This window comes from Ceratotherium simum, chromosome 10 (genome assembly GCF_057802395.1).
Source record: "Ceratotherium simum simum isolate JZ-2026a chromosome 10, ASM5780239v1, whole genome shotgun sequence".
In the NCBI taxonomy this organism is placed as follows: domain Eukaryota; kingdom Metazoa; phylum Chordata; class Mammalia; order Perissodactyla; family Rhinocerotidae; genus Ceratotherium; species Ceratotherium simum.
Genome location: NC_141909.1, coordinates 7370808 through 7383140, shown reverse-complemented (window position 1 = coordinate 7383140; position 12333 = coordinate 7370808). Strand labels below are relative to the sequence as shown.

The 12333-nt window shown below is 36.5% G+C and overlaps 1 long non-coding RNA gene across 1 annotated transcript in view; it reads left to right on the top strand.

Annotated features, from left to right (window-relative positions):
• Positions 1–11595, top strand: part of LOC147916051 (uncharacterized) — a 72781-nt gene extending 61186 nt beyond the window's left edge. Inside the window, exon 3 of the long non-coding RNA XR_015553373.1 lies at positions 10196–11595. This is a non-coding gene — a long non-coding RNA (uncharacterized LOC147916051). The remainder of the gene's footprint in view (positions 1–10195) is intronic.
• The last annotated feature ends 738 nt before the right edge of the window (positions 11596–12333 follow it).

Sequence of the window (12333 nt, the reverse complement as noted above, 5' to 3'; positions counted from 1 at the left end):
CATAGCTATTCATTTTTTAGTTTTAAATTCCATATGACAGAAAATATTCTTTGTATAGATCACCTAGGTTCAAAGAAATTATCAAGTGTGACATCTACTACCCACAGTATGTGGGCACACTAACAGTTCTTCAAAATTTCAGACAATATCTTTATATCACCATATTAAAAATGTTTTCTCATATAAAGGTCTAAGTTAAAGTGTATTTATGAATAAGAGAATTAATATGTTGGGTCATTATTTAAAATTAGAACTTATGGTGGTTATTGATGTTTTAAATCACACATCTATGCCCTCTTCTTTTGGTCAAAAAATTGACAGTTTCTTCTAGAGGAAAAATATCACAAAGTCAAATATATAGGTTACACTAATTATCTATTCATATACACATGTATATATGTTATGCATATGTTTATGTGCACTTATTCAAACATATATTAAAAAATTAGTCTAGTCATTCAAAATAAGAAGTTATTAGCTCTAAAGACCATTGAAGATATAAAAAATTTCTTTCAGACTGTGAAAAGTGGTAATTCATACTTAAATGTCTTGAATATTTCAGGAAAAAATTGTCTCCTAAGGGTCCTGCCTGTGCTCTAAAAATGTCTATAATAGAGTTTAGTCCCTCTTGTGTAATACTGCATGCATTGCATTTTGTTACACTTATTATACAAATTGAAATGAATAATAATTTGCAGTTTTACATCCTATGAATATTTTTTAGTATTCTCCAGCAGTAGTTAATATGCTAACCAACTTTTCTGAAAGGCATACAGATGTGGAAGAAATCTATCTGGGGATTTTAATTATCACCTTGTCAAATTCAAATTATTATCTTGTGAGTTCATTTCCATAAAGTATCCCCTTTTGCTGTTCCATGATTTAACACGTGTCTACTTTTTCTTATCTTATTTGTATCTGTCTGGAGGCTCTAATCCTTTCAAGGGAGATACTTCTCTGTCAGACTGTGATCTTCACCATAAAGGATTTGGTCAAAAAACATTTTTGTAAACACTTCATTTTGGCAGAAGAAAGGTCTGTAGCATATATGTCTTAAATAACCTTACTAGCAATAATTGACCACAAATCAAACTAAAAACTATTTTTTTATAAACAATATCAACTTAATGGTGATATTAAAAGGAAGAGACTATGATTTACTAGTCATAATTTGAAAGACCATCAACGCTACATGGTAGGCTATTTCAGGAGTTAGAAGATTTGCAGTAGTTACAAGATAAAGAAACAAATAGGCTTGCTAATTTATGCTGAGACATGTCTTTTGGCAGGAAGTGGGAGGAGAGGCAAAAGAAATAATGAAATTTGTTTCTCTTCCCAGGTCAAAGTCAATGCTTTTCTAGACAGAGGATGAGGGTGGCAGGTGGAGATAAGGAAAGATAAAGGCTTATAGGACCAAAGAAACTTTAGTTCATTCCCTTAATCATTCATATGGGACAGAATTCAACATATGGATCCCTCCATTTATTAAGTCTTAAAATATTAATCTTGAATTAAAATCAAAAGTTAGTACTTGTTTGAAAACACTGGGAAGCTTTTATAATAAGATGGATGAAAAATAATACTTTGTTCTGACTTTCATATAATTTCAAAAGCTTTCATTGAAAAGATTTAGTGTTATTAAGGGGCACCCTCAATGATTATTAAAATGTGTTAAAGTATATCTTCAAATATTTCAATAAACATTGCAGCTAAGAACCTCTATTATCACCTGTCATGTACCACATCTCCAAAATTTACAAATGAAGGAATTAAAACATTGTACTTTTAACTAATGAAGTGTTGGCAAGAAATTAGTGGCTGAGTGAACGATCACACTCTCTTCAGGTCCAAACCCAGAAATACATCTCACTTCCAAGGGTTTATCACAAAGCCTGATTTCCTCAGTTAAGTACGTGTACCAGGACTGGGGTTGAATATTGCTTATTAGAGGAGAGTGAACGCCAGGCAAAGATTTGTATTGAGGAAAATAACATGTCCCTCTGAAGAGAGACCCTTAAAATGAATGGGAAAAAAGTCCAAAAAGGCTTGAGTTAGGAAAAAGCAAATTAGTCAACAGTAACCTTGACTGTAAGCCAGACAAAATCAATTCACTGATCTTCCTCGAAAAGGACTCAGCTGTTAGCAGTACCATTTGCCCTGAGTTCTTCAATAGTCATAATCAGACATCCAGTTCAGATATATATCTGGAGAGAGAGTATCAATGTCTAAAGTGATAAACCAAAGTAATAGAAAATATTTTTTAAATAAACAGGATAATCAATAAAAAAGAAATCTAGTATTATATAACTCTCTTTTGCTAAAACTAAGGTATTTCTCTTTCCATGGTCTTTATTAGGCAGAAACATGTAAATTTCCAACATTTATTACCTGCTTACCTAGTCAATATTTCTTCATTTTGTAAGTATGTTGACTATTTTCTCTCCTTCATTCTTGAGAAGTTGTGCAATTCTCGCAAATATTGTTGTAGTAGTTGCTATGCAATTTTTCTTTCCAGGCTGCCTTGTCATTAATGAACTTACTCAGACTTCAAGAGGAGGAGAAGTTAATGTTGTCACCATGGTTGCAAAGGCCATTATTCTGACTAATAAGCCAGCCAACTCCTCTACAAAGTTGCATATCTGGTCTTGTTTCAAATTAAAAAAAAAAAAAAAAAGGTAAAACACTGTCTTCCCATCTGAAAGCAAACCAACCTTGGGCCACCACTGCAAACAGATTTATTATTTTTTCCAAAAGAAACATTTATATGAATTGGGGAGACAAATAATATTGTATCTTCCTTACATTTTTATGTGCAATCTTCTAGGTATTTTGCAAATCATATTCCCTTTAAAAAATTCTGCTATTTCAGCTTCTCAGTCTGCCTCCTCATTTTATTACTTCCCTTTTCCCCTCTTCCAAATTTCCCAGACCTTCACTGATTTCCTCCATGTTGACTCTTACATTACCAATGGTGAAACCATTGATCCAACATGTTAAATACAGTGAATGAACCACAGGTGAAATATCAACAAACAAACAAAAAAACCAGAGTTCAACCCCCAACCCAGACTGCCATGAAGAAACCAGGAGAAGAGCTAAAATGGATCATGTCATTATTCTTTGGCACATAATAATTTCTCACATTCCAGGCAGTCAAAATTAATTTGAAACTATTTTATGTGCACGTAAGAAACTTTGAAAGAAATTATTTTTGCTGTGTTAAATGTAAAGGAAGAAATGCCAGTAGGGTATTGAGTTGGAATAGATCAGGAACCTAGGACTACTTTGGAAAGCATTTCTGATGAGAGGAGATGAAATGAGGCTCAGAATTTTAAGTTGTTGCTATTTCCCTCAGCACAGCAGGGCCAAAGGGGGTGAGGGTGAAAAGTGTGATTTCCTTAATTTAATTTAGCCTTGATAGGCATTTGAGATATTTATCTGTAACTACATCCAAGAATAATAATTACAACAAATACAGGCATATACAGCTGAGATAAATAAAAACAGCTGTGAGTGCATCAGAACATGCAAAAATAATAGAGCTGTCACCTGTGTCTATTTTAAATTAAAGCTTTGCTAAATGCAGTCCTTTGTAATTCTGAGCCAAGTGGTGCTTTCGGGGCACATGCTGGAGAAGCAGAAGTGAAATGTTTAATCCACATTCTCAGTACTGGTAAGTCTGCCTCCATTCCTCAACTCCTCTGTGGTGTAAAGAGAACCATTGATTTCTGCCAACTGACAAGCAATCAAGCATAAAAAACTAGTAGCAGATGCACCCATGGAGTAATTCTTTCCCCAGGGTTCTTTCTGTAAGGAAACCATTGGTTTTGACTTGTTTAGGTGAATTTTCCAAAGCGATCTCTTTAAAAGAATGCTTATATTCTAGACTATCTTGGATAAGGAACCCAAATTAAAGTGCATGAAACTGGTGGAACGAATCCAACTTCTCAAGTTTTCCAGGCAGAAATTTTGCCTGGGGTTTTGTTTCGTTTAAGGAAGTTTAAGGCAAATGGAGGACAGAAAAAGTACAAAAAAAGTTTTCTTATATCTAATTTATGAACTAAGAATGATTTTAAATTCAGTGTATGATGAAAATAAACCCAGGCAGTAAATATAACTCATTCTATTTGTACGTAAGAATGAGTTTAAATTAAGTTTATGATGAAAATAACTCTAAGTAGTAAATAGAACTAATAATATTTTTTACTTTACTTGCTTTAAAGAAAAAAAATCAATCCAAGAGCAAATATTTCTGAGCCCTTCAATATTTGTACAATTTTGGAGAAACACTCCAAGGGGTATTTGAAAGGAAAACAACAAGGCTACAGCAAGAAAGCAAAGATTAAAATAAATAACATTAACTGCGAAAAAACACTGCATTCATCCATATGTGCCTCTGGGATATAAATAAATGCTCCAATTAAAAAAATGTAAGGAGATTTGAGTTTTGTAGTTTTTCATAAATTCTTGATTTTTCCCCTTCACGTCTACATGAGAAGCACTGAAAGAGTGCCTTAGGCCCTGAGTGTGGTTGACTTAGCTCAGGACAGGGAGAGCACAGGATAAACTGATGTTAGATGGAAGCTGGCTACCAAGTAGAGAGCAAGTGCCATTAAAACGTAAGAGAATTTACAATATTTCTCTCACCTACAAAATCGTAGAGACGTTTGTGGGAACAATAGCTGTAGTTTATTGAGTGATTATACCATGTGACAGGCATTATGATGTGACTGCTTTGTTTATTATTATCACAATAATCTTATAATATAGCGTGCTGTTATTTACCCCATTATAGAGATGAAGACATTGAGCCATAGACAAGTCACATAACTTGGTCAATGTAAAAGAGCTATGAAGTGGTGGAACTTGGATTTTAAAGCTCCAAGTAATCTGGTTCGTGCGACCACATTTAAGCACTAGAATAGCAGTTCTCAAAGTGTGGCCCCTGGAGCAGCAGCATCAGCATCATCTGAGAACTTGTTAGAAATGGAAATTCTGGGACCTCACCCCAAATTGACTGATTAGGAACTCAAGGAGGGAAGCCCAGGAGACCATCCGAGTGATTCCAGTGCACCCTCTAACTTGAGAAGAACTGCCTAGATTTCACTTCCTCCAAGTACAGTGTAAGGAAACTGGTTACTTTGTAAGTGTTCACTCAACCAATTGAAATGGCTCTTCATTAAATGAAATACCAAGTAGATTGGGCCTGTTTGCCAGTTAGCAGAATTCTTATCCCACTGAATTAGTAATAATAACTTCTTTGTAGGGACATGGTATATTAGATAGAAAAGAAGGTGGCCCTCCAGAGAGCACAAATAACAAAATAAATAACAAACATCAGAAAAATATTTTTGAAAATGCAGTGTATTTTCTGAGCTCTTGTCATTCTAGATGAATCGCTTACACCATGATATTTGTCAACTGACAAAATTTTTTAAAAATATCCATTGAGTTAGCTTTCCTAACAAAATATTACAAAAAGTAAAGCAACTGGAAAATATGCCAAGTCTTTACCAGATGCTAGGTTGCCCAGCTGACTCTGAATGTTCTAGGAATTAAGAAGACAGATGACTATGAACTCAGAAGAAAAGAAAGACACATAGACCTTGATTTAAGCCTTTATCAAATAAAATTACATTACAACTTACATACCTTCCCCTCTGTAATGGTAAATTTTATGTCAACATAACGGGGCTATCAATTTTATGACAACATAAGTGTGCCCAGTTGTTTGGTCAAACACTAGTGTAGACGTTGCTGTGAAGGCACTTTGTAGAGGTGATGAATAATTACAGTAGGCTGACTTTACATAAAGGCGAATCCCCTCAATCACGTGGATGGGCCTCAGCCAATCAGTTGATGACCTTAAGAGCAAAAACCACAAAGACTGAGATTTCCTGGAAAAGAAGGAATTCTGCCTTAAGACAGTGCCCTGGAAATCCTGCCTGAGCTTCCAACTTGCTGGCCTGTCCTATGGAGTTTGGACCTGCTAGTCCCCACCCATCATGTGAGCCAATTCCATAAATAAATCTTTGCCTGCCTCCTCTCTCTCCCTCTCTCTTATTGATTCTGTTCCTCTGGAGAACCCTGACTGATACACTCTCCAAGCTAAAACTCCTTTTGAATGATAATCAGTCCTCATTTAGTCAATTTTGTGTCCTACTGCCCAGCACAGCTCCTAGAACCCGACCCATCAGTAAATGACTTTTCCTACGAGTTGCTGTAGCTCATACATGACTTGGCCTTGCAAGAAGCACTTGAGAAAAATTAGGAAATCCTGATGCTGGGAAAAGTCCTTATAAGCAGACAGACCTGAATTCAAATCCAGAACTCACCCCGGCCTCACAGAGCCTCAGTGAGTTGGGGTAAATGAACTCCAGGAAGAGTGTCTAGAGCACCAGAGCTGCTAAGCAAATCTTAATTCTTGACATCAAGTCTTCATATTGTCATATTAGCCCCAAGAACACTGAGGATCAGGAAAAATCTGCCAAAGCCTTTATACATAATGTTCCACATCCTGCTAACTATTCAGTACATATTGTTTTACTTAGTTATTAAATGGGGAGCAAATATTCAGAAAGATTAGACAATTTGTCCAAGGTTTCCCGCTGGGATGAGATTTAAATCTATATCTTTTTAATTCCAAATATTCTGTTTCTGTGCCTCAAAGAGATGAGTCTATCATTTTGCCTCTCCTTGGGTCCTTTCTGTCAGTATCCATTCACTGACTGACCTGCTGGCTAGTTTGAGCTGTGAAATTGGTTCAGCTGCGGAGATTAAAGAGAGTGACGCACTTGAAATAATATCCAAATTCTAATGATGAATATAACTGTAAGCTCAGAGTTCTTCTCCTAATTAACCTCTCTAATTTGGTTCACACGTGAAATTGGACTTTTAGAAATTAGTTTTTAAAAATGTGTTTGAAATATATAAATGGCCTTTGAAAGGCTGGGTTCAAATCTTTAGGATTGATTTTTACATAATTTATACAGATCATTTATGAGAAAGGAAAGAGATAATCTAACATTAAATGTATGTACATGGATGAATAGAACAAAATTTTTAATGTAGTCATATTAAACTAAAAATGATGAAGGAAAGAATAGAATTATTTTAATGTCTTTAGAACAACAACCACAAAAAGAATTGCTATATGAAATGTTTTTGCTTTTGTTTTCTTTTTACATTTTTCTTGATGGGCTGTGGCTCTATCATAGTAGCCAGCAATAGATTTTCTTTTTTTTTTCTCCATTGCGACATCTCTCAGAAAAAAATATTTTTAATTAATATTAATTTTATTGACGTGCTCAGGAAGCTGTGCAAGATAATAGCCCAGACCACTTTTTATACAGAATAAGTGAGTTTGGGGTTTAAATTTTAAGTCCGACTCTACCATCCACAAATTGAGTTTCCTTAGTCTTTTTTGTGTCTCTGCCTCTCAGTTGCCACATCTGTAAAAGAAGACTAACATCTAGCTCATAGCTTTGCTTAGAGCCTTTGTTCCAAAATATTGCCACTCATAAGACACCCCTGAGGCAATTTAAAAACACCCTGAATCACACAAAACAGAATCTCCGTGGGTGTGACCCAGGCATCAGTATTTTTAAAATCTCCTTACTGTTTCTCAGACTTGGGTGCATTTTGGAATCTTCTGATAATTTACTAGAGCCTGGGTCCTAGGAGCACAATTTGAAGACCGCTGACTAGAACAGTGTTTCTAAAACTTCAGTGTGCATAAGGATCATGCAGGTTTTTGTTAAAGTACAGATTTTGATTCATCAGGTCTGGGGTGGGCCTGCGATTGTGTCTTTCTGACAGTCTCCCACGTGCGGCTGCTGCGGGTTGGCAGATCACCCTTCTGAGCATCACGGCCGCAGACTTGAGGCGCAGCTCCCAGCTGGGAGCAGGTGCAGCTGCTGCAGAAATCCTGATCCTTCATTGTTGGCCGGCGCCCTCTATCCACAAACTCATCCACGTGTGCTGTGCCAACCTTATCACCTTCTATCTGTACCATGATACCAAGAAGTCTGGAAAGCTCAGGTTTAGATGTTTAAGCACACAAAATGTCTAAAATCATTACTGGTACACAGTGGCTGTTCAATAAATGATCATTGACATAAGTTGAAAACAGTTTGCCTTCTAAAATGGAACTGTAATAATCACCTAATTCTTTTTAACCCTGGACCTAATGCAACCCTAGCTTGCTTTCCCCACTCCAATGAGTCCACACTTAGTAAGTAATTAGGTTCCTTGAAGGAAAGGTGACCCAGAGCAGGAGGAGGGCAAGGACTCTCCTTTTGTTTAGTGTTCTCATCACATGTGTGACTCTGGGAACCCTGAGCAGGTAGGGACTGTCTGGAAATAGCCTAAAATTAAATTCTCTATTAAAACCTCTCTTAACAAGAAATCTGTATGATCAGGATAAACTCCCAAAGAAAGCCTGAGAGTTACATATGCAACAGTGGATCCCGGGGAGGGGCGTAAATCTCCAAACTTCCCAGGGCATCTCAGAATTGAAAAAGAATATCCCAAGTAATCTTGAGGTTTTGGTAATAGCTTTACCGCTAATCAGCCCTGTGTCCTGAGATAAATTACATAATTTGTTGAGTTCTCAATTATTCCATTTGTAAAGTGAAAGTAACACCTTTCCTGAATAATTCATAGGGATAGTATAGAGGAAAAAACAGATACACTAAGTCTAAAAATTAAAGAGTGCTGTGTAATAATACATTGCCATTGTTATTTCTATTATTTATACTCAAACAGAATGAAATCAGCATGCTATTGAAATTGGTTTCTTCTTGTTGCTAAATATATTCCTAGGATTACTTTGCTTCAAAACTACTGTTGCAAAATGAAGAAATGTTGCATTTTAGGTTATTTCTCATCCATAATTGTGAAGAAATATCATTAAATCTAAGTTTTTGTGATTAATTTTGTTCATCACAAATGATATTTGTTGAGAGATTAAACAGATTGCTAGTATTTTAGCATAAACTTTTACTTAATAATTCCACAGCGTTTGAATGCCTTACATTAAAAGTAAGTTACAGGCAATCATTCTGTTTAAAACAGAAATAAACTTATATTAAGTAATTAATTTAAAGGATACAAATGAGTTATATTTCCAGAAAATTCCTAAATTAATTTAAAATTTAGATGTACATGGTAAGAATTAATTTTTTTAAATTTTATTTATAGTTTTTTTGTGAGGAAGATCAGCCTTAACATCTGCCAATCCTTCTCTCTCTTTTTTTTTTTTTTTTTTTTGCTGAGGAAGACTGGCCCTGGGTTAACATCTGTGCCCATCTTCCTCTACTTTATATGGGACACTGCCACAGCATGGCTTGACAAGCGGTGCGTCGGTGGGCACCCGGGATCCGAACCGGCAAACCCCAGGCTGCCACATCGGAACGTGAGCACTTAACTGCTTGTGCCACCGGGCCGGCCCCAAGAATTAATTTTATAATAATTAACTAGTTATACTAAATTCTTATTCATTTAGGGAGTAGCACAGATGCAACAAATTTATTTTTCTTATATTAAAAATTTTTACATATTAATACACCTTTCAAAGTTGAAATAGGTTGGTCCAAGGATCTCAGTCAGGGTAAAGCATTTTTTTAAAAATGTTGCAGCAACTTCATTGTCACACTTTCTCTTTTTCATATAGCATCTTACTACTCATATTTCTGTAGCATCAATCCAATACTTATGCACACACCGTGACTTCAATGATATGCTATATTGGGGAGTTCTCAGTGGCTTATAATCATGATCAACTAAAGCAAATATCCCTCAAAAAGTTTTTTTAAATGGGAAGGAGATTCTTTACAAATATAAATCCCACTGTTTGCTTCTATGAGCTTGACTATTCTAGATGCCTCATATAAGGGAAATCATGCAGTGTTGTCCTTCTGTGACTGTGTTATTTCACTTAGCAAAATGTCCTCCAGGTTCTTCCATGTTGCCACAGGTGCTGGGAGGAGTAGAAATGGGGAGTTGCTTTTCAATCAGTATAAAGTTTTAGTTATGCAAGATGAAAATGTTCTAAAGATCTGCTGTAAAACATTGTCTCTATAGATAACAATACTGTATTGTGCACTTAAAAATTCATTAAGAGGTTAAATCTCATGTTAAATGTTCTTACTACAATTTAAAAAAAAATCCCTCTCTTGGAAATTTTTCATTTCAGTAATGCCTCTTTGAAATTCAACTTGGTTGGAGAATAAACTCAATTGACAAATCTCAGGAGACCTGCCTCTGGAGACTCAGTTAACACGGCTGAACAACGTTTGAATGATGCATCAGACATACATCATAAAATACAATGTGAGTAATGGCCTCTGAAACAAGGCATATAAGTAAGAACTCAGATTTCTAGGACTATGAAAAAGACGGGAGGATACATCTAATAGACCAAGCTCACTTCTTTCTTGAGAAATCATTTCCTTTGGCATGGGTGATCAAAGGATTTCTTCAGCTCTCAGCCGTGACACTTTTTCTTTCACTGGAGCCCATGTATATATTTGGCATATAAATTAAGAAACCCCACTTTTCATTGATGGAAAGAAAATATACATTGTACATCCCTGCATCTGAAAACCCCTTCCTCCTACCACAGATGCCCCAGTTAGGGCTGTGGTTTGCACCCTAGGCTCTGCCAATCAGCTGCCCCAGCAGCTAGCAGTGCAAAGAGGCAGGGCAACCAAGACCCCTTGGAGATGGCACTTTCCAGGCTGGAGCGCCAGCCGAGGCTCGTCAGTGGCTCAACCAGCGCCCTCACTGCCCTGAAGTTTCAATTTTGGCTGGTTCTTGCCCCTGGTCTTCTGGTCTCCCTGTCATGTGCAGAATCTGTTTCTCTGGCCTTCCTAGGCATTTGTGAAATCCAATATCCTTTCAATAAAATCCTTTTCCACTCAAATTGTCCAGAGATGGTTTTTAATGTTTGTGACTAAGAATTCACTTACATAGAACTAAAATTGCTGCCTAACAAACTGTACAGGGGAGGGAGAGGTGCTTTGCACTCGTATCTTGGTGACGTGGAGCATGTGTACAAGTCACTTTAAAGCACTACATTTCAATGAAGCAGAGGAAGGAAATTGCTGCATCTCAGCACGCTCCTGTATACACGGCCGCTCAGTCTCTACGGGTCCTCTTCGTGTGCTGGCTCAGACTCAAGCCCTGGCCCAGAGTAATAGGTTACTAAATGTGAGCTAGGATTCTTTGCAAATTGTGTCCAGTTTTGCAGAGTTATATCTGCAAGAGTAGCTGCCAGTGAGGCGTGTAAATTCTTAAGCTTTATTTATATACCTTTTTCTTGTTTCTCGTAGTAACCTCCCACAATTACGATTCCTGAGTATTGATAAAGGTTTGCATTTACAGCTCAAATATCAACTTACTTTTTTACTTGAAATTCAATGTGTTGACTAAAGAGCTAAAGTGGCTTGACCAGGCTCTATTTTGTATTGACAGTTGAACCTGGCAGACGCAGCAGAGCATAATCTTTCCATCCCTGTGGAAATAAATGTTTGTAATTACAACAGAGCAAGAATGCTGTTTATAAAGATAAATTATAACTAAAATAATAAAAATGTTTGCCTTCATATCTTTCAGGTAGTTTGGGAATGGATAACATAAGTTATTATAAAGCACTTTCCAAATATAAAGTGGAAGAAAATTCTTAAATTATAACAATAATTTCACTTGCCTTAGATTCCAGGGGGATCGTTTTATTTCTGCTTCAATAATTTCAGGAGTTTCCTGCAGTTGCCCTTCCGCAATTGACATTAACATGTACAGGAATCATATGATTAATTCCTAAAACCATAATGCCATTTTTTTTTCTGGAATTCCAGATTTCTATTTCCCATGAGGGAACAATTAGCAAGTGATCTTTCAGTGTGCAAGCTTTTCTTTATTTGCAGGTTCCTAATATCTTGGACTTAAAAGCTAACCTGGAAGGTGGCAACTTTCAAAGAGATTTGCGCAGAAAGTTCCAGTTCCTTTCAAGTTTCTCTCTTTTTAGTGGTTTCCCAGTGGTCAAAGACATAAGTACTCTACCAGAAGCAAAGTTGTGGGAGCGAAAAGCTGGGGCAAAGGCCACCCAGATATTTTATTCTGTGATCCCAGCACCGCTCGAGCTCACCAAGGAGAGGATGCTGACCAGCTAAGCGGGCGGTACTTGACTGCCCGAGTGACCTGCTTTCCTTGCTCCTACAGCCGTTAGAAAAGAAAGACATAGTGTAATTTGTTAATGCATCCTGGATTTATTCATTTATGTTACAGTGCAAAGTTTTTTTCCTCCTGCACTTCATGATTCATTTATTTAGC